At 39.9% G+C, this 21,442-nt stretch overlaps 1 long non-coding RNA gene across 3 annotated transcripts in view; it reads left to right on the top strand.

Annotated features, from left to right (window-relative positions):
• LOC144582053 (uncharacterized) overlaps nt 1–21,442 on the top strand; it is a 61,757-nt gene that overhangs the window by 22,441 nt on the left and 17,874 nt on the right. The window contains exon 4 of one of the 3 annotated variants that reach the window (XR_013533850.1): nt 10,746–18,078. The exons of the other annotated variants lie outside the window; for them this stretch is intronic. This is a non-coding gene — a long non-coding RNA (uncharacterized LOC144582053). Of the gene's footprint in view, nt 1–10,745; nt 18,079–21,442 lie in introns of those variants that run through there. 3 annotated transcript variants of the gene reach the window in all.

Below are 21,442 nucleotides of genomic sequence, written 5' to 3'. Positions count from 1 at the left end.
ACAAGTTCCCAAGTGATGCTGCTGGTCTTTGGCCCACACTCAGAGCACCAAGGTGCCATGTGGGAACAACCAGCACATGTAGCTACTAAGCACTGGAATACGGCTCATTTGAATTGGGATTTGCCAGAAGTATAAAATGCACACTGGATTTTTAGGACAATAAAAGAATATAAAATATCTCATTAATAATTTATTGGCTGGGTGCAGTGGCTCAAGCCTATAATCCCAGCACTTTGGGAGACCATGGGAGAATCACTTGAGCTCAGGAGTTTGAGACCAGCCTAAGCAACACAGAAAGACCCTATATATACTAAAAATAAAAAAAAAATTAGCTGATCATGGTGGTGCATACCTGTGGTCCCACCACTCAGGAGGCTGAGGCAGGAGGATCACTTGAACCAAGGAGATTGAGGCTGCAGTGAGGTATGATCATGCCACTGCACTCAACTTAGTTTAGGGCACTATAATAAATTACCATAGACTGGGTGGCTTAAGCTGTTTTTTCTCGCAGCTCTGGAGGCTGGAAGTCCAGAATCATGGTGTCACCATCATGGGATCTGATAAAAAGCCTCTTCAAAGTTGCAGACTGCTGATTTCCAGTTGTATCTCACATGGTGGAAAGACAGCCAGAGAGTTCTCTAGGGTCCCTTTCACAAGAGCATTAATCCCATTCATGAGGGTTCTACTCTTCTGACCTAATCACCTCCCAAAGGCCCCACCTCCTAGACCATCACATTGGGGGTTAGGATTTGATCTTATGAATTCGGGGGTGATATAAACATTCAGCCCACCCATATAAATTATAATTGTTGTTATTGAGACAGCATCTCACTCTGTTGTACAGGCTGGCTGGAGTGCAGTGATGCAGTCATGGCTCACTGCAACCTCGAATTCCTGGGCTCAAGGAACCCTCCTACCTCAGCCTCCCAAGTAGCTAAGACCACAGATGTGTGCCACCATACCTGGCTACTTTTAAAATTTTTTTTTTATTGCACTTCAGGTTTTGGGGTACGTGTGCAGAACATGCAAGATAGTTGCATAGGTACACACGTGACAGTGTGATTTGCTGCCTTCCTCCGCTTCACCCACATATGGCATTTCTCCCCATGCTATATCTCCCCAGCTCCCCGCCACTGCTGTCCCTCCCCTATTCCCCACAATAGACCCCAGTGTGTAGTGCTCCCCTCCCTGTGAGATCTTGCTTTGTTATCCAGGCTAGTCTTGAGCTCTTGGGCCCAAGTAATTCTCCTGCCTCAGTATCCTAAACTTCTGGGATTACAGGTGTGAGCCACTGCACTCAACCAGGTTATATATTGACATAATAATTTTTTAATATATTGAATTAACATATATTTAAGGCAATTTTATCTGTTTCTTTTTTAATGTGGTTACTGGATAATTTGAAATTATATGTATGGCTGTCATTCACTTTCCTTTGCAAAACACTTTTCTCAAGGGTACTTGAGAAAGGTTTCAAGAGCTTGAAAGAGGGAGAAGTAAAGTCAGATAAAGGGAAATGTGGAAATGTACACAGGTCAGAGTCCAGGGTAGGCCTGGGCCCTGGGTCATGTCACAGTGACATGTGAAGGGCCTGATCAGATCAGTCTACCTGCATAGCAAAGACAAGCCTGAGAGATGAGAGGCAGGGGCAAAAGGCAATAACTGAGAATATATTGGGACTGAAATATTTACACACTTAATACCAAAGAAAGTAAAATTGAAAACACCAACCATTTACAGAATTTGCTTGGTGATTTTCAGGTACCTCAGGGCCTGTAAAGGGAGAACTTTCTCAATTTGAAATAACATGATCTACAAAGGTGAATTGAAGGAGTCAAAAAGCTCTCGAAGATAGTAACCACCAAATGTCATTTTGAATAATATTGCTGGCAATTTTGTGAAAGAAAATTAATGACAATGATACCTGTAAACCAAAAAGTATGAGACAGGTCTAAACTGATTTAGTGGTTTATTTTGCCAAAGTTGAGGGCCCTGGCCAGTTACACAGCCACACCAGGTCCTGAGATCATGTGCCCAAGGTGACTGGATTATAGCTTCATTTTACACATTTTAGGGAGAGAGAAGTGACAGGCAATGGCATAGATCAATACATTTAAGATATACATTGGTTCAGCCAAAAAAGGCAGGACATCTTGAAGCAGGTGGGGAGAGGCTTCCAGGTCCTAGGTGGATTCAAAGCCTTCCTGATTGGCAGTTGATTGAAAGAGTTAAGCTCTGCCTGAAGAGTTGACATCAGCTTGAATTAAGGTAAGTGTTGGGATGGCAGTGGGAGTGGAGGAGTTGTGGAAGTTAAGGTTCAGGTAGAAGGCTTCAGAGAGAACAGATGACAAATGTCTCTTGTCAGACCTTAAAATGTGTCAGACTCAGTTAAATTGCTCCTGGATCAGGAAAAGATCTGGAAACGGAAGAGGATTCTCTACAGGATGTAAATTTTTCCCACAAGAGACAGCTTTTCAGGGTCATTTCAGAATATGTCAAAGAAATATACTTTGGGGTAAAATAGCATGATTTCCTCTAGGGCCTGCTATGTGACATATGATGTTATAGCTGAGTCAGGTTGACATTGGTGTCTGATTGTTACAAAGAATCTGTCCCGTGAGTCTTACAATCTCTGTTTTAATGTGAATGCTGGTCAGTTGTGTCTAAACTCCAAAAGGGAGTGGGTATAATGAAGCATGTCTGACGCCACTTCTCACCATGGCTGAAGAACTGGTTTTTCAGGTTTCTTTGGAATCCCCTTGCCTGGGGGGGGGTCCATTCAGTCAGTTGGGGGTGGTTTAGAATTTTAATCTTGGTTTAGCCACCAAATAAAAAGTCTTTAGAGAAATGCCATTCACAAGGCGGTACAACTAAGAAACTGATCAAAATATGTGAAAATGTACTGAGGTAATTTCCTCATAATATTTTTAATGTCCAGATAGCTACCACAAATAAAAATTTTCAAAAGTTGCCAAAAAGTATACAAACAACTCTTATTCTTTGTATTTATTTATTTGTTTATTTTAAACTGCTTATTTTTTATTTCCTTTTTTTAGTCCAATCTTTTTTTTTTTATTACACTGTAAGTGTTGAACGTGCAGGTTTGTTACATAGGTATACACGTGCCATGGTGGATTGCTGCATCCATCACTCTGTTATCTAGATTAGATATTTCTACTAATGCTATCCCTCCCCTATACCCTCAGCCCCTGCTACCCTTCTCCTAGGCCCTCACACCCAGACAGGCCCCGATGTGTAATGTTCCCCTCCCTGTGTCCATGTGTTTTCATTGTTCAATACCTGCTTATGAGTAAGAACATTCAGTGTTTGGTTTTTTGTTCGTGTCAGTTTGCTGAGAATAATGGTTTCCAGCTTTATCCATGTCCCTGCAAAGGACATGAACTCTTCTTTTATCACTTCATAGTATCCATGGTGTATATGTGCCACATTTTCTTTATCCAGTCTATCATTGATGGGCATTTGGATGGGTTCCAAGTCTTTACTGTTGTGAACAGTACCGCAATAAATACACTTGTGCATGTGTCATTATAACAGAATGATTTATAATCCTTTGGGTATATACACAGTAATGGGATTGCTGGGTCAAACGGTATTTCTAGTTCTACATCTTTGAGGAATCGCCACACTGTCTTCCACAGTGGTTGAACTAATTTACACTACCACCAACAGTGTAAAAGCATTCCTATTTCTCCGTATCTTCTCCAGTATCTATTGTCTCCTGATTTTTTAGTGATCACCTTCCTAACTAGTGTGAGATGATATCTCAATGTGGTTTTGATTTGCATTTCTCTGATGACCAGTGATGATGAGCTTTCTTTCATGTGTTTGTTGGCTGTATAAATGTCTTCTTTTGAGAAGTGTCTGTTCATATCCTTCACCCACATTTTTATGGGTTGTTTGTTTTTTTTCTTGTAAATTTGTTTAAGTTCTTTCTAGATTCTGGATATTAGCTCTTTGTCAGGTGGGTAGATTGCAAAAACTTTTTCCCATTCTGTTTGTTGCCAGTTCACTGTAATGATGGTTTCTATTGCTGTGCAGAAGCTCTTTAGTTTAATTAGATCCCATTTGTCTATTTTGGCTTTTGTTGCCATTCCTTTTGGTGTTTTAGTCATGAAGTCCTTGCCTGTGCCTATGTCCTAATGGCATCGCCTATGTTTTCTTCTAGGGTTTTTATGCTGTAAGGCCTCATATTTAAGTCTTTAATCCATCTGGAGTTATTTTTTGTATAAGCTGTAAGGAAGGGATCCAGTTTCAGCTTTCTACATATGGCCAGTTTTTCCAACACCATTTATTAAATAGGGAATCCTTTCGCCATTGCTTGTTTTTGTTAGATTTTTCAAAGATCAGATGGCTGTAGATGTGTAGCATTATTTCTGAGGCCTCCGTTCTATTCCGTTGGGCTATATCTCTGTTTTGGTACCAGTACTATGCTGTTTTGATCACTGTAGCCTTGTAGTATAGTTTGAAGTCAGGTAGCATGATGCCGCCAGCTTCTTTTTTTTCTTAGAATTGACTTGGCTATGTGGGCTCTTTTTTGGTTCCATATTAAATTTAAGGTGTTTTTTTTTCCAATTATGTGAAGAAAATCAATGGTAGCTTAAAGGGGATAGCATTGAATCTAAAAATTATTTTGGGCCATATAGCCATTTATACAATATTGCTTATTCCTAACCAGGAGTATGGAATGTTTTTCCATCTGTTTGTGTCTTCCCTTATTTCTTTGAGCAGTGGTTTGTGATCTCCTTGAAGAGATCTTTCATATCCCTTGTTAGTTATATTCCGAGGTATTTTATTCTCTTTGTCACAATTGTGAATGTGAATTCACTCATGATTTGGCTCTCTATTTGTCTGTTATTGGTGTATAGGAATGCTTGTGATTTTTGCACATTGATTTTGTATCCTGAGACTTTGCTGAAGTAGCTTGTTAGCTTAAGGAGATTTTGGGCTGAGACAATGGGGTCTTCTAAATGTACATCATGTCATCTGTAAATAGAGACAATTTGACTTCCTCTTTTCCTAAATAAATACCCTTTATTTCTTTTTTTGCCTGATTACCCTGGCCAGAACTTCCAATAATATGTTGCATAGGAGTGATTAGAGAGAGCATCCTTGCCGTGTACTGGTTTTCAAAGGGAATGCTTCCAGGTTTTGCCCATTCAGTATGATATTAGTTGTGACTTTGTCATAAATAGCTCTTATTATTTTGAGATGTATCCAATCAATATCTAATTGAATGAGAAGTTTTAGCATAAAGCACTTTTGAATTTTGCCAAAGGCCTTCTCTGCATCTATTGAGATAATCATGTAGTCTTTTACTTTGGTTGTGTTTATGTGAGGGATTGCATTTATGGATTTATGTAGGTTGAGCCAGCCTCACATCCCAGAGATGAAGCTGACTTGATCATGATGGATAAGCTTTTTGATGTGCTGTTGGATTCAGTTTGTCAGTATTTATTTGAGAATTTTCACATCAATGTTCATCATGGGTATTGGCCTGAAATTTTATTTTTTAGTTGTGTCTCTGCCAGGTTTTGGTATCAAGATGATGTTGGTCTCATAAAATGCGTTAGGGAGGATTCCCTCTTTTTCTATTGTTTGGAATAGTTTCAGAAGGAATGGTACCAGCTCTTCTTTGTACTTTTGGTATAATTCAGCTGTGAACCTGTCTGGTCCTGGACTTGTTTTTGGTGGGTAGGTGTAAGGGTTATTGTCTTGTGAGGTTTATTGCCAAGTTTAAAGTGAGGAAACTGAGGCCTGCATGAGAACAATTAGATGCCAATTTATTCGACTCCTGGGCAAGGTTCTGTGGTCCCGGGGAAAGAGGCCAGAGAAGTCATGCCTGACTTCTCTCAGGCATGGGGTTTTATAGGGAGTGAAGGTGTTTGATTGGCTGTGGAGAAACAGAACACGGACGGGGCAAGGTGCAATTGGTAGGTAAGCAGGATTTCCGGTGAGCAGGCTAGGTGCCGAGTGCAGAGCTTAGTGTTGAGTGCAGAGGGGATTTCCAAGGTGGGCTAGGTGCCATGTGCAGAGCCTAGTGCTGAGTGCAGAGAGGATTTCCAAGGCGGAGCTAGATGATGGACGTATTCTGGTGACGTAATTTTCAGGAGGGGAGAGGGATGGGCATGACTGAGCTCCCAGTGGGGCAACTGGCCTTACAGTAGGCTATTAATTGCCACTTGAGTTTCAGATTGTGTTATTGGTCTGTTCAGGGATTCGACTTCTTCCTTGTTTAGTGTTGGTAGGGTGTAAGTGTCCAGGAATGTATCTATTTCTTCTAGATTTACTGGTTTATTTGCATAGAGGTGTTTATAGCATTCTCTAATGGTAGTTTGTATTTCTGTGGGATTGGTGGTGATATCCTCTGTATCTCTTGTTATTGCATCTATTTGATTCTTCTCTCTTTTCTTCTATATTAGTCAGGCTGGAGGTTTATATATTTTGTTGATCTCTTCAAAAAAACCAGCTTCTGGATTCATTGGTTTTTTTTAAAAGAATTTTTGTGTATCTATCTCCTTCAGTTCTACTCTGATCTTAGTTATTTCTTGTCTTCTGCTAGCTTTTGAGTTTGTTCTTGCTCCTCTAGTTCTTTTAATTGTGATGTTAGGGCATCAGTTTTAGATCTCTCCTCCTTTCTCCTCCCTTTGTGGGCATTTAGTGCTATTAATTTTCCTCTACATATTGTTTTAAATATGTCCCACAGATTTTGGTACATTGTGTCTTGGTTCTCATTGGTTTCAAAGAACATCTTTATTTCTGCCTCCATTTCATTATTTATCCAGTAATCATTCAGGAGCAGGTTGTTCAGTTTCCATATAGTTGTGCAGTTTTGAGTGAGTTTCTTAATCCTGAGTTCTAATTTCATTGCACTGTGGTCTGAGAGACTGTTATGATTTCCATTCTTTTGCATTTGCTGAGGAGTGTTTTACTTCCAATTATGTGGTCAATTTTAGAATAAGTGTGATGTGGTGCTGAGAAGAATATATATTCTGTGGATTTCGGGTGGAGAGTTCTATAGGTGACTATTAGGTCTGCTTGGTCCTGATCTGAGTTCAAGTCCTGGCTATCCTTGGTGAGTTTCTGTCTTGTTGATCTGTCTAATATTGACAGTGGGGTGTTACAGTCTCTCACTATTATTGTGTGGGAGTCTAAGTATTTTTCTAGGTTATTAAGAACTTGCTTTATGTGTCTGGCTGCTCCTGTATCAGGTTTATATATACTTAGGATAGTTAGCTCTTCTTGTTGCATTGATCCCTTTACCATTATGTAAAGCCCTTCTTTGTTTCTTCTGATTTTTGATTGTTTAAAGTTTGTTTTATTAAAGACTAGGACTGCAACCCCTGCTTTTATTTTTCATTTTCCATTTTCTTGGTAAATCTTCCTCTGTTCCTTTATTTTGAGCCCATGTGTACCTGTGCACATGAGATGGGTCTCCTGGATACAGCACACCAAGGGGTTTGGACTCTATCTGATTTGCCAGTCTGTGTTTTTTAACTGGGACATTTAGCCCATTTACATTTAAGATTAATATTGTTGTGTGTGAATTTGATCCTGCCATTTTGATGCTAGCTGGTTGTTTTGCCTGTTAGTTGATGCAGTTTCTTCATAATGTCAATTGTCTTTACAATTTGGCATGTTTTTGTAGTGGCTGATACTGGTTGTTCCTTTCCATGTTTATTGCTTCCTTCAGGAGCTCTCGTAAGGTAGACCTGGTGGTGACAAAATCTCTCAGCAGTTGCTTATCCATAAACAATTTTATTTCTCTTTTGCTTAAAGCTTAGTTTGACTGGATATGAAATTCTGAGTGGAAAATTCTTTTCTTTAAGAATGTTGAATATTGACCCCCACTGTCTTCTGGCTTGTAGGGTTTCTGCCAAGAAATCCTCTGTAAGTCTGATGGATCTCACTTTCTGGGTAACCCAACCCTTCTCTTTGGCTGCCCTTAGCATTTTTTCCTTCATTTCAACCTTGGTGAATCTGACGATTCTGTGTCTTGGTATTTCTCTTCTGGAGGAGTATCTTCGTGATGTTCTCTGTATTTCCAGAATTTGAATGTTGACCTGCCTTGCTAGGTTGGGGAAGTTCTCTTCTCCTGGAAGTTCTCCTGAAGAGTATTTTCTAACTTGGTTTTATTCTCCCTATTACTTTCAGGTACACCAATCAAATATAGATTTGGTCTTTTCTCATACTCCCATATTTCTTGGAGGCTTTATTCATTTCTTTTCACTCTTTTTTCTCTAATCTTGCCTTCTCACTTTATTTCATTGAGTTGATCCTCAGTCTCTGATATCCTTTCTTCTGCTTGACCAATTTGACTATTGAAACTTGTGTATGCTTCACGAAGTTCTCATGCTGTGTTTTTTAGCTCCATCAAGTCATTCATGTTCTTCTCTAGACTAGGTATTCTAGTTAATATTTTGTCTTACCTTTTTTCAACTTTCTTAGCTACTTTCTTAGCTTCCTTGCATTGGGTTAGAACATGCTCCTTTAGCTTACAGAAGCTTGTTATTACCTACTTTCTGAAGCCTGCTTCTTTTAATTCATCAAACTGATTCTCCATCCAGTTTTGTTCCCTTGCTGGTGAGGAGTTGTGATCCCTTGGAGGAGAAGAGGCATTGTGTTTTTGGAGTTCTCAGCCTTTTTGTTCTGGTTTCTTCCCATCTTTGTGGATTTATCTACCTTTGGTCTTTGAAGTTGGTGACCGTTGGATGGGGTCTCTGAGTGGACATACTTTCTGTTGATGTTGAAACTATTTCTTTCTGTTTGTTAGTTCTCCTTCTAACAGTCAAGCCCCTCTGTTGCAGGTCTGCTGGAGTTTGCTGGAGGTCAACCCCAGACCCTGCTTGCCCTGGACTCACCAATGGGGGTTGCAGAACAGCAAAGGTTTCTGCCTGTTTCTTCCTCTGGTAGTTTCATTCCAGAGGAGTACCTGCCAGATGTCAGCCAGAGCTCTCTTGTATGTGTCTGTCAGCCCCTGCAGGATGGTGTCTCCCAGTCAGGATACACGGGGGTCAGGGAGCCACTTGAAGAGATAGTCTGTCCCTTGTCAGTGCTCAAGCACTGTCCTGGAAAATCTGTTGCTCCTTTCAGAGCCGCTGGGCAGGGACATTTAAGTCTGTTGAACCTGTACCCACAACCACCCTTTTCCCAGGTGCTCTGTTCCAGGAAGGTGGGGTCTTTATTTATAAGTCCCTGATGGGCTGCTGCCTTTTTTCAGAGATGCCCTGCCTAGCGAGGAGTGAGTCTAGTGACACGGTGGCCTTGCTCAGCTGCTGCGGGCTCTGCACAGTTGCTGTGTAAACTTCCTGGCAACTTTGTTTACATAGGTGAGGTGAAAACTGCCTACCTGAGCCTCACCAATGGCAGATGTCCCTCCACACACCGAGCTTGAACGTCCCAGGTGGAGCTCAGACTGTTCTGCTGGGTGCGAGAATTTCAAGCAAGTGGATCTTAGCTTACTGGTCTTCCTGATGGTGGGACCTGCCAAGCCAGATCACTTGGCTTTCTGGCTTCAGCCCCCTTTTTCAGGGGAATGAGTGGCTCTGTCTTGGTGGCATTCCAGGCACCACTAGGGTATGGAGAAAAAAAAAACTGCTGCAGCTAGCTCAGTGTCTTCCCAAATGGCCACACAGTTTTGTGCTGGAAACAAGGGGGTCTGGTATTGTAGGCACCAGAGGGAATCTCCTGGTCTGCAGGTTGTGAAGACTGTGGGAAAAACACAGTATCTAATCCAGAGTGCCAGAGTGCCAGGAAAAGTCCCTAATGGCTTCCCTTGGCTAGGAGTAGGAGTTCCGGCCCCTTGCACTTCCTGTATGAGGTGATGCCCCACCCTGCCTCTGCTTGTTCTCCTTGGGCTGCACTCCCTGCATAATCAATCCCAATTAGATGAACCTGGTACCTCAGTTGGAAATGTGGAGATCACCTGCCTTCTGCAGCTCTCTTACTGGGAGCTGTACACCAAAGCTGTTCCTATGTGGCCATCTTGCCAGGAAAACTCATTTGTTTGTTTTTAAAGAAATGTTAAGCCCTTGGTTGCAAGTCCTCTGCTTTGTGTCATAGGCTGACTTCAGCACCTTCCTGGGGTAACATCCCCTAATAACTGGACATTGCGGATCTCATAGTTCATGCTGGAATCTTGCCCATTCAAGTCTGGTGTTTTCTGTGTGTTGGGATGGTATTGCTTCTCCTGCTCTTAGCTCTGGAGGAGCTCGCGGTGCTTTAGTGAACCTTTCAGGGTGGTCCTAAACAGAGTGCCCCCATCCTGAATAGAGGCTAGATAAAGCCAAACCTTCTGGGTGACATTCTCAGGGGATTGGGCAGTCTTGGTCACAAGATATTTAAGGTTGAGGGAACAAGTTAATGCTGCTAACTAAATAAAGACCCTAAATTCTTTCTTGTGAGAGATCAAACAACCCACTCTTGGGGTCTGGGCCAAGAACCTTTTTCTGATAATGAACCCCTACCCTGGCCCTTTCTTCCTTCCAGAAAACTCACAAAAAAATAGGCCTCAAAAAGAATGCATTAATATAAGAAATAGAGCTGAATATGGCTGCTAAGAGAAGCTGGGATTTTCCTTATTTTTAATGTCATTTTTACAGAGAGCAGGTACACTTTGCAGGAGGGGACCATGCTAGGAGCAGAATCATAGACAAGCTGGACCACAGGTTTTTACACAGTGTGCATGCTTTTGTTTTCCTGTCAACTTCTCTTGTTTTCATCAAAAGCTGTCAACCCGCCACAGCCTAGACATCATAATGTACATGCAACAGAATGTTCCAAGAAACTTTCAGCTGAGATCCTAAGACCCTGGACACGCAATGCCAGAGTGAAGTGTGATGACCACAACTGTGCAGGGCATGCAGAAAGGAGAGGCAGAGAGCCAGTGAGACGATGTCCCACCCCTCACCTGTGTCAGTGGAGACTGAAGGAAACTTGGAGAGTGTTTTGGAGAGAACTGCTGATGTTCTGTGAGTCTCACTATCTCTCCATGTGGAAATGCTGGAGGATGAAACTATCTAAACTCTCCTGAAGCCCTGGGAATGGAGCTTTGATGGGAATGCAGAAATGTGTGTTCTCTTACGGTATGGGAGAAACAGAGAACTCATAGAGGACTGGCCTCTGCCTCTTAATCAGGAATCAGGAGAGGTGGGAACTGAGCTGGTCAGCTGCTTTTCAAAGCTGGTCAAGGAGAGATTTCTGTTGTGGTAGGAGGGTCCTAAAACATGCCTGCATGGAGCTCAAGGACCAGGGGCAGATTTTGTGCAAGAACAAACCAGGGAGTGACTTAGGTCCACCCAAAGACTAAGTTGAGGGACAAAAGACACTCAATGAAAAGAGTCTGCAAATACTGCCAGTTCCTCTGAGGAAGGGGGTGAGGCAAGATCTTAATTTTGAGCTGGAGGAGAGTGTATTACCTACAACAAGGGTATCACAGATGAGAAAACCCCAGTTTTAAACTTTTGTTACATCCAAAGAGAGCAATGCAACTCTGGCAGTAGCAAAAAGTTTGTGCCTCTTTTTTCCTCTCCTCACTTCTAATTGTCTATCCCAGAGAAGGGTCAGAAACCATTGTCTGCAAGGTGGGAGGAAGGATAGCAGCCAGACTGCAAAAGGAGAAAAGAAACCAGCTACCTCTTGCCATTCTCAGTGGCAGACTCCCCACCTTTAACAGGTCAGATCTGTTAACAGTTAGAAAAGACAGGTAAGCAACACAAGACAACTGCAAACGATGTTTACAGTGGTAACTTTCAATTGGGACAGGAAAATTGTAAGAGTTAAAGTTATGTTATCATGTACTGATAAAATTTAAGGAATCACAGCAAAATCTGGGAAAATGGAGCACGGCAAAGCTCTTTGGGGATACCTACTGGGGTTATGATTTGAATCTTTAAGCAGAATTATTCAAAACAACAGGGTTACAAGTATAATGGTATGCTTGAGGAAAAAATATTATTTTTGAATACTTGATTTAAAAAAGTTCAGCTTTAGCCAGGTGCAATGACTCACACCTGTAGTCCCAGCTACTCGAGAGGCTGAGGCTGGAGGATTGCCTGTGCCCAGGAGTTCAAGGCTGTAGTATGCTATGATCATGTCTGCGACTAGCCACTATACTCTGGTCTAAGCAACATAGCAAGACCTTATCTCTAAAAACAAAGAAAAAGTTCAGTTGAACTGGAAATCCATTTGCATTATGATTTAACACTTGCATTCCACAATAAGAGTAGCTAGTTATTAGACTTAAAGAAGTTTGACTTAAAGAAGCAAGCAATCTGAATTCCAGTTGAGGATAGGAAAGCAGTTTCCTTCAGTTGCAGAAAATGAATGCTCTTCGTGGTGACAAGGCATTGAAAGCAGCCTGCATGTGGGTAGGTGAACCGTGTGCCCGCACTCCATGGAGCGCCATGTAGCAATGGGAAGCAGTGGTTGAAAAATACACAGTACACTTTGGATTGAGCTGAAAAAACAGTGCTGATTGAAAACAAAGTGAATTAATAGAATGAGGTAGAGCACAATGCTGTATCTACACAAATTAAAAGTACATCATACAAAGCAACAAAGCACATTTTATAAGAGCACAAACAAAAAAATACGCATGAAACAAAATAGAGTGGTTGCCCTTTGGGAGGGACAGGGCAGTGGTAATGAGAGTGGGATAAGGGAACAGTGAGCTCAGCAGGGACCAATGATAAAACTGAAGGGTATAAAAACCCACTGGGGTTTAGAAGAAAAAGAATTATACTAAAAAGACAAGTTCATTTTCTCATTAAAATTTTGATCATATTTTATTTGGAGATTTTAAACAAACTCAACATTTAATATTTTTCTGTATACTTAGCATTTTAGTTTCTTTTAATCATATAATACTAATAATTCATTTTTTTTTACTAAGTTCCACACAGATGCCCTCTCACCATTGCCTTCAGTTTACCCAACATATGGAAGACTACTATTTTCCATTACTGCCCTAAAAAGAAAGGGCTGGGGAGCCCTGGGGTACTTTGGTTGTTACCTATAAACTTGAGTTACACATCTACATGTACCCTTCCATGAGAGAGGCCCCAACTTTATGTTTGAAATACAAGTAGTATGTGGCTATTTTCAGCATCTGTATTTTAAAAGGTTTGATGGTTATTTTTGCTGAGAAAATAACCTTCCCCTACTCTCTGAGAGTCATTTCCCACATAACTAGGAGGCACTATGGCCTCTCACTGGGACAGCCTGAGGCAACAGGATTCACACAAACCTTATGCAACTACCTTTCCTGCCTGGCAGCTGCTGACCTAGCCTTTCTGCAGCTCTAAAAGAAAGGACCCTGCTATCTGAGAACCTGTAGCTGCTGCAAAGACCCACACCTCTCTTCTGTGGTGCATACACACACATGCCGTACTCTGCCAGGAGTGGTACAAAACAAATTCTCCTCTTTCACTAGGAATTTTCTCTTTCTTTTCACATTGGGTCTCTGGAGGGAGAGGAGGTGGCAGTAAATTTGCTTGTGTATTTATCACAGGCTGTGAGGCTGAGTCCGTGTGAGGAACCATTCATCTAGCAGTGGTGACTACACATTAGAATCACCTTGGGAGCTTTCAAAACATACTAACGCCTGCTCTGAACCCCAGGCAAATGGAATCAAAATGGCTAGGGATGGAGTGCGGGCACCAGTAAGTCTTAAAAGCTCCCCAGATGCTTCTAATATGCAGCCTAGGTTGAGATCCACTGCTCTAGACTGTATCTTTGGAACTGGAGAGTTAGTTTTTAATTCGACAAGACAAGAACTAACTTTAAAAATCAAAATTTCAATCTTTGAAGCATAAGATCACACTGTAAAATTCTAATCAGAAATTTTCAGTGGATTCCCCTTACATCCCTCTCTCTTTTTAATATCTGAATCTTACAGGGTTTTTTGAGGAATTGTTACACAGTGACCTCACCACATTCTTATGAGATAAAAACAGTAAATATAACCAATCCAAGTTAATGCCAGGGCAGCATCAGAGAATTAAAGGACTCATTCATTTCCTTCTTAAAATTTAACTGTGAGCTTATTCCATGCATTCCAGCCATCTATTGGCTGCCAATTATGTGCAAGGAAATGTCATCACATGCTGAGTGGATAAAAAGATACTTAGGACACCACTTCAGTTTTCAAGATGCTTACAGTCCAGTTTTCTACAACTAACTAAACCCAAGGAAGTGTGTCATGCCTTGAAAGAAGTTCAAAGTTTTATACTTCAGGAGTGATAGGGATGAAGCTAAAAATAGGCTGGGGGCAGCTTGGACTTTACAGGCAATGGGAGCTTATGAAATGGTGCAGGGTAGAGTGGTGACATGACAAAGTGGTGCTTTAGGAGATTATTGTAGCATCTGAATGAAAGGTAAATTAAAGGTAAAGAGTGCTAGTTGAGGCAGGAAAACCAGTTTGAAGACTACTTAATAGTCTAGGTTGGTGTGAATTAATACGGGCCTGACAAAACTCCTCTGTGTTGGAAAAAAATGGAACAGCAGTTGTTTTGTGGAGGAAAGGTGGCCACTGATGGGCAAAGCATGAGAAAACTTTTTGGGATAATGGTAATATTCTCTATCTTTTAGGAATTTGGGTTCAAAGGGTATATTCATTTGTAAAATGAATCACTAAATGTACATGTAAGATTTGTGCACATTATATGTAAGTTTTGTCACAGAAAAATCTGTAAACATGGAACTCCACTTAATGATTTTATTTAAGGCAGTACACTGATGTCTGTAATCTACTTTGAATTGTATCAGAAACTAAGATCAATGGATGAAGATATATGTGATAAAGCAAGTGTAGTTAACATGTTCATGGTAGAACCTAGGTGGTGGGTATATGCACATTTTTTCGCTATACAATTTTTTCAACTTTGTTATGCATTTAAAATTTCTCATACTAAACTGTGGGAGAGAAAGGTTTTGAAGCAGAGAATGAGTCCAGTGGTATTTTACAATTTTAATTGATAAAGTGTGGCATAACTGAATGTAGGGAATGAGGACCCAGAGAAGTGAGAGTTACCATGAACTTCAGCAATCAGAATAACAGGAAAATAAAGATATTATTCTTATTAATAGAAACCATTCACTGAGCCCCAGTTATGTACCAGGTATTGTGGTAGGTGTATTACATAGTTTATTTTTCATCTTCACAACAACTCCATATAGAAAATAATATATACATTTTACAGATGAGAAACAAAAGCCCAGACTAGGACTGGGACAGACTTCACACTACCCTGGGTGATTTTGATTCCATTTGTCTGGGGTTCAGTGCAGGTATTTGTATATTTTGAAAGCTCCCCAGGTGATTATATTGTGTAGTCACCACTGCTAGATAAATGGTTCTTTACACAGACTCAGCCTCACAGCCTGTGATAGCCAGGGTGGTTAAACAGTAAAAGAAATAGGGAAGTCAGAAAAGGTTTGAGGGGGAAATGATGAGTCTGATTTTGAGATAAAGAAGGATATTGAGATAATTTTAAAATTTCATATATTTCAGGTGTGCAACATGATATTTTGTTCTATTTTTATTTTCTTGAGACATGGTCTCACTCTCTTGTTCAGGCTGGAGTGCAGTGGTGTGGTCTCGGCTCACTGCAACCTCCATTGCCTGAGTTCAAGCGATTCTTCTGCTTCAGCCTCCTGAGTAGCTGGGGCTACAGGTGCCTGTCATCATGTCTGGCTAATTTTTGTATTTTTAGTAGAGACAGGGCTTCACCATGTTGGCCAGGCTGGTCTCGGACTCCTGATCTCAGGTGATCCATCTGCCTCGGCCTCCCAAAATATTGGGATTATAGGCGTGAGCCACTGCGTCTGGCCTAACGTGATATTTTGAAACACATATACATAGTGAAATGATTACTAAAGTCATTTAAATTATACATTCATCTCCTCACATAGTCATCCCATTTTTTTTGTTTGTTTTAGAGCGAGAGCACTTGAGGTCTCTGAGCAAATTTCCAGTGTACAACACAGTATTATTAACTGTGGTCACCATGCTGTACATGAGATTGCTAAACTCCTTCATCCTATAGAACTGCAACTTTGTACCCTTTGACCAACATCTTCCTGTTTTCCCAACTCTCTGCCCCTGGGAAACACTGTTCTACTCTCTGTTTCCTGTATGACTTTTTTAGATTCCACATGTAAGTGAGATCATGAACTGGTTTTCTTTCTGTGCGTGGCTTATTTCACTTAGCATAATGTCCTCCAACTTCATCCATGTTGTTGTAAATAACAGGATCTCCTTCTTAAGGCTGCCTAATAGTCCATTGGGTGTGTGTATGTAGGTGTGCATATATATATATATACACACACACACATACATACATCACATTTTCTTTATCCATTCATCCATCAACGGACACAGGTTGTTTCTATATCTTAGCTGTTATGAATTATGCTGCAGTGCACATGGGAGTTCTGATTATCTCTTTGAGGTACTGATTTCATTGTCTTTGGGTATATACCCAGAAGTGGGAGAGCTAGATAATGTGACAATTCTATTTTTAATTTTCTTTTTTTTTGAGATGGAGTTTCGCTCTTGTTACCCAGGCTGGAGTGCAATGGCGTGATCTCAGCTCACTGCAACCTCTGTCTCCTGAGTTCAGGCAATTCTCCTGCCTCAGCCTCCTGAGTAGCTGGGATTACAGGCACACGCCACCATGCCCAGCTAATTTTTTGTAGTTTTAGTAGAGACGGGGTTTCACCATGTTGACCAAGATGGTCTTAATCTCCTGACCTCGTGATCCACCCGCCTCGGCCTCCCAAAGTGCTGGGATTACAGGCTTGAGCCACCACGCCTGGCCCTCTATTTTTAATTTTTTAAGAAACCTCTGTGCTATTTTTTTATAAATGGGGCTGTACCAATTTACATCTCCACAAATAGAGTATATGGTTCCCTTTCTCCATACCCTCACTAACACTTTTCACTTGTCTTTTTGATAATGGCCATCCAAACAGGTGTGAGGTGATATCTCATAGTAGTCTTAATTTGTATCTCCTTGATGATTAGAGTTGTTGATTATCTTTTCATGTATCTGTTGGCCATTGGTATGTATTCCTCAGAAAAATGTCTGTTCAAATCCTTTGCTCATTTTTAAATCAGGTTGTTTGCTTATTGTTATTGAGTTGTGTGAATTTCTTATATATTGTAGATATTAACCCCTAACCAGATATATGGTTTGCAAATATTTTCTTCCAATTCATAGATTGCCTTTTCATTTTGTTGTTACCTTTGCTATGTAGAAGCTTTTCCGTTTGATACAGTCCCACTTGTTTATTTTTGCTTCTGTTGCCTGAATTTTTGATGTTATGTTAAAAAATCATTGTTGATTGTTACCTTTGCTATGTAGAAGCTTTTCCATTTGATACAGTCCCACTTGTTTATTTTTGCTTCTGTTGCCTGAATTTTTGATGTTATGTTAAAAAATCATTGTTGATTGTTACCTTTGCTATGTAGAAGCTTTTCCATTTGATACAGTCCCACTTGTTTATTTTTGCTTCTGTTGCCTGAATTTTTGATGTTATATAAAAAGTCATTGCCAAAGCCAAAGGCTTTTCTCCTAACTTATTTCTAGAAGTTTTATAGCATCAGGTCACACTTAAATCTTTAATCCATTTGAGCTGATTTTGTATATGGTGTTTAAAAAGGGGAGACAGGCATTGGTCTGTGGATACCCAGTTTTCTCAGCACCATTTGTTGAAGAGACTATGCTTTTTCTGTTGTTTCTTACTGGTGTCCTTGTTGAAGGTCAGTTGATGCTAAATGTGTGGGTTTATTTCTGAGCTCCCTATTCTGATCCATTGGTCTATATGTGTGGTTTTATGCCAATATCATACTGTTTAGATATTACAACTTTGTAATATAATTTGAAATCAGAAAATGTAATTCCTCCAACTTTATTTTCATTTCTCAAGACTGCTTTTGCTATTCATGGTCTTTTATGGTTTCATACAAATTCTAGAATAGGTTTTTCTATTTTTGAGAAAAATGTCATTGAAATTTTTGTAGAAATTTCATTGAATCTGTAGATTACTTATTGTAGTATGGACATTTTAATAATATTAATGTTTTCCAATCTGTAAACATAGAATATCTTTCCATTTATTTGTGTCTTCTTCAATTTTTTAAAATCAATGTTTTTTAGTTATCAGTGATCTTTCATTTTTGGGTCACATTAATTCCTAACTATTTTATTCTTTTTGATGCTATCATAAATAGGATTATTTTCTTGATTTTCTTTCAGATGGTTTGTTGTTGGTGTATATAAATGCAACTGATTTTTGTATCCTGATTTTATATTCTACAACTTTAATGAATTTATTAAACCAAGTTTTTTTTTTTCTGGAGCCTTTAGTATTTCTACATATAGAATCATGCCAATCTGAAAATAGGGATAATTTTATTTCTTCTTTCCAAGTGGATACTTTTTATTTCTTTTTCCTGTCTAATTGCTCTTACTAGTACTTCTAGTATTAGGTTGAATAAAAGTAGTGATAATGGGCATTCTTTTGTTTTTTTTTGAGACGGAGTTTCGCTCTTGTTACCCAGGCTGGAGTGCAATGGCATGATCTCGGCTCACTGCAACCTCCGCCTCCTGGGTTCAGGCAATTCTCCTGCCTCAGCCTCCCGAGTAGCTGGGATTACAGGCACACGCCACCATGCCCAGCTAATTTTTTTTATATTTTTAGTAGAGACGGGGTTTCACCATGTTGACCAGGATGGTCTCAATCTCTTGACCTCGTGATCCACCCGCCTCGGTCTCCCAAAGTGATGGGATTACAGGCTTGAGCCACCGCACCTGGCTGGGCATTCTTGCTTTACAATGGATCTTAGAGGAAAAACTTTAAGTTTTTCTCCATTGATTATGATGTTAGCTGTAAGCTTTTTGTAAATGACCTGATATGTTGAGGGAATTTCTGTCTATTCCTATTTTGTTGAGTGTTTATCATAAATGGATGTTGGACTTTGTCAAATGCTTTTCTGCATCTTTTGAGATGATCGTATGTTTTATCTTACATTCTGTTTATGTAGCATATGACATTGATTGATTTGTATATGCTGAACTTATCTTGCATCTCAGGGACAAATCTCACTTGGTCATGCTGAGTAATATTTTTGATGGGCAATTGAAGTCAGCTTGCTAGTATTTTACTGAGGAATTTTGTAAGATGGTAATATTTAGTAAGAAATTTAAAATACGTGGGTCTTAGTACACAGGATAAAACTAGAGATCTATGGATTAGATAATTGCCTACACTCCAGAAGGCAGCAAAAGAGACATCTGAAAATAGGTAATGATTGAAATAAGTTAAGTAAATGAGACTCTGAATAGAAGTGATGGAAGAGGGATAAAAATAGAGAATAAGAGAGAATGGCCACATAATGAGAAGAAAAAGAGGAGCTAGAAAAGTTTACATGGTGCCAAACACTATTTCCATTCTGGGATGGGAGTAAACTGGGTAGGACTAGGAACTCCAGAGGCAATTTCATGCTTAGCCACTTTGAGATGAAGCAGTTCTTCCTACTCCTTCCTGATTTGCTCTTGATCCTGTGACTAGTGTTCAACTCATATTAAGGAGCAGTATACCTTTTTAGCCAGTCATCTAGTACAACTTCCTCTTATTCTTTTGCTTGTTTTCTCTTCTCCTACCCCACTTCTCAGTTTAGTTTCTACCTGTTATCAACCTCAGCCAAATAGACAACATGGATCTTTACTTAGTAATTTGAGGTACTCATATCCTCAGTCCCTATGTCATGATTCTGAACACCAGAAAGGTTGAAATTGCTGTGACTATCACCAATCTTTTTGGTTATTATGAAATCCCTGATGCTATCTCAATGGTCAAAATGATACTGGCATTTTTCATCCTGCAGCTTGTCCTACCCTGATTACTATTTCCTCTTCTGGCTAAATCCAATAATATTTGTACTGTTTACCCTTTGAATTCTCCTTCATTCCCACATGATTTAACACATAGAAGTAGAAGTAGTATAGAGCCAGATGGGGATATTGTCTCTTCCCTGTGAGGAAAGAGATTTGAAGATGATAGTAAGCAGTCTCAGCTTATAAAAAGGAGACATAGAAGGATAGAACTGTGGTAAGATCATTGAAGATGGCCTTCATTCTTTATCTGACTTACTAAGTTTAAGACTTTTTGTGGCATTAATACACACAAAATTTGTACTATTAATTTTTAATAGTCTGACAGAAAAATATATATACAAATGATTTTCAAATAAAGTGTACATCAATTCTGAAGTTCACAGAATCAATTCATAAAAAATGAGGTGTATAGTTAGAAGGAAATTTTGGGCAATTTCAAGAGTTTTGTTTTTGTAAAGTCATAAGGGCTATTGCCAAATTTTAGTAAAAGACATCTTTGATATTGTGGAAATTGAGGTAATTAAGGCAGAGTTACAGACCATTTGTGGCAAAAGTTTGACTCTGAAGGAAAGCAGGAAAAGTAGATTGATTGAGATGACAGGTAGAAAAGAATTCCAAGGGCTTTTAGTGAGAACTGTACCATGAGGACTCTGAAACTTGAGATTAATATATGCCAACCACTATTCTGGACATTGAAGATACAAGTAATCATAATGTCATTCTTGAACCTTCAAGTATCTCAGAGTCCACTGGAGAAGATAAATGGATTAACATACATTATAACAAGGAAACTGTTTAAATAGTAGTATCAACATAGATATTTAAAAGAAGGAGTATCCAACTTTTTTCTTGGAGCACAGGCAAAGCTTCATAGAGGAAGTGGCATTTAAGATGAGTCTTAATGATCAGTAGTAGCTTGGGAAGAGGGGAAAGGGAATTTTTAGCAAGAGATGTGCATGTGCAAAGGCTTTAAAAAGGTGGAAGAGCATGGTATATTTGAGGATTCATGAACAGTTCAATTTGACTGAGTTATAGGGAGTAGCAGAAGATGAGGGTAGAAAGATATGCTAACACTAGGTGGTACAAAGGAACTTCTCTGACCTAGTAAGAAGTTTCAATTTTATTCTGTAGGGAAAAAAGAACTCAAGCTGAGTAGAACATTATAAAATTTTAGTTTAAAAAAGATAACTGGGCCAGGTGCGGTGGCTCACACCTGTAATTCCAGCACTTTGGGAGGCCGAGGTGGGTGGATCACCTGAGGTCAGGAGTTCAAGACCAGCCTGGCCAACATGGTGAAACTCCCTCTCTACAAAAATACAAAAAAATTAACCTAGCATGATGGCAGGTTAGGTCTTGAACTCCTGTAGATAGCCTGTAATCCCGGGAGGCTGAGGTGGGAGAATTGCTTGAACTGGAGAGGCAGGGGTTGCAGTGAGCCAAGGTTGTGCCATTGCACTCTGGCCTGAGCAACAGAGTGAGACTCCATCTCAAAAAAACAAAACTAACTTTCAGGTGTGATGGAA

Source organism: Callithrix jacchus, chromosome 4 (assembly GCF_049354715.1).
Source record: "Callithrix jacchus isolate 240 chromosome 4, calJac240_pri, whole genome shotgun sequence".
Lineage (NCBI taxonomy): Eukaryota > Metazoa > Chordata > Mammalia > Primates > Cebidae > Callithrix > Callithrix jacchus.
Note: the sequence above shows the minus strand (reverse complement) of the source record. Positions and strands in the feature narration are given on the sequence as shown.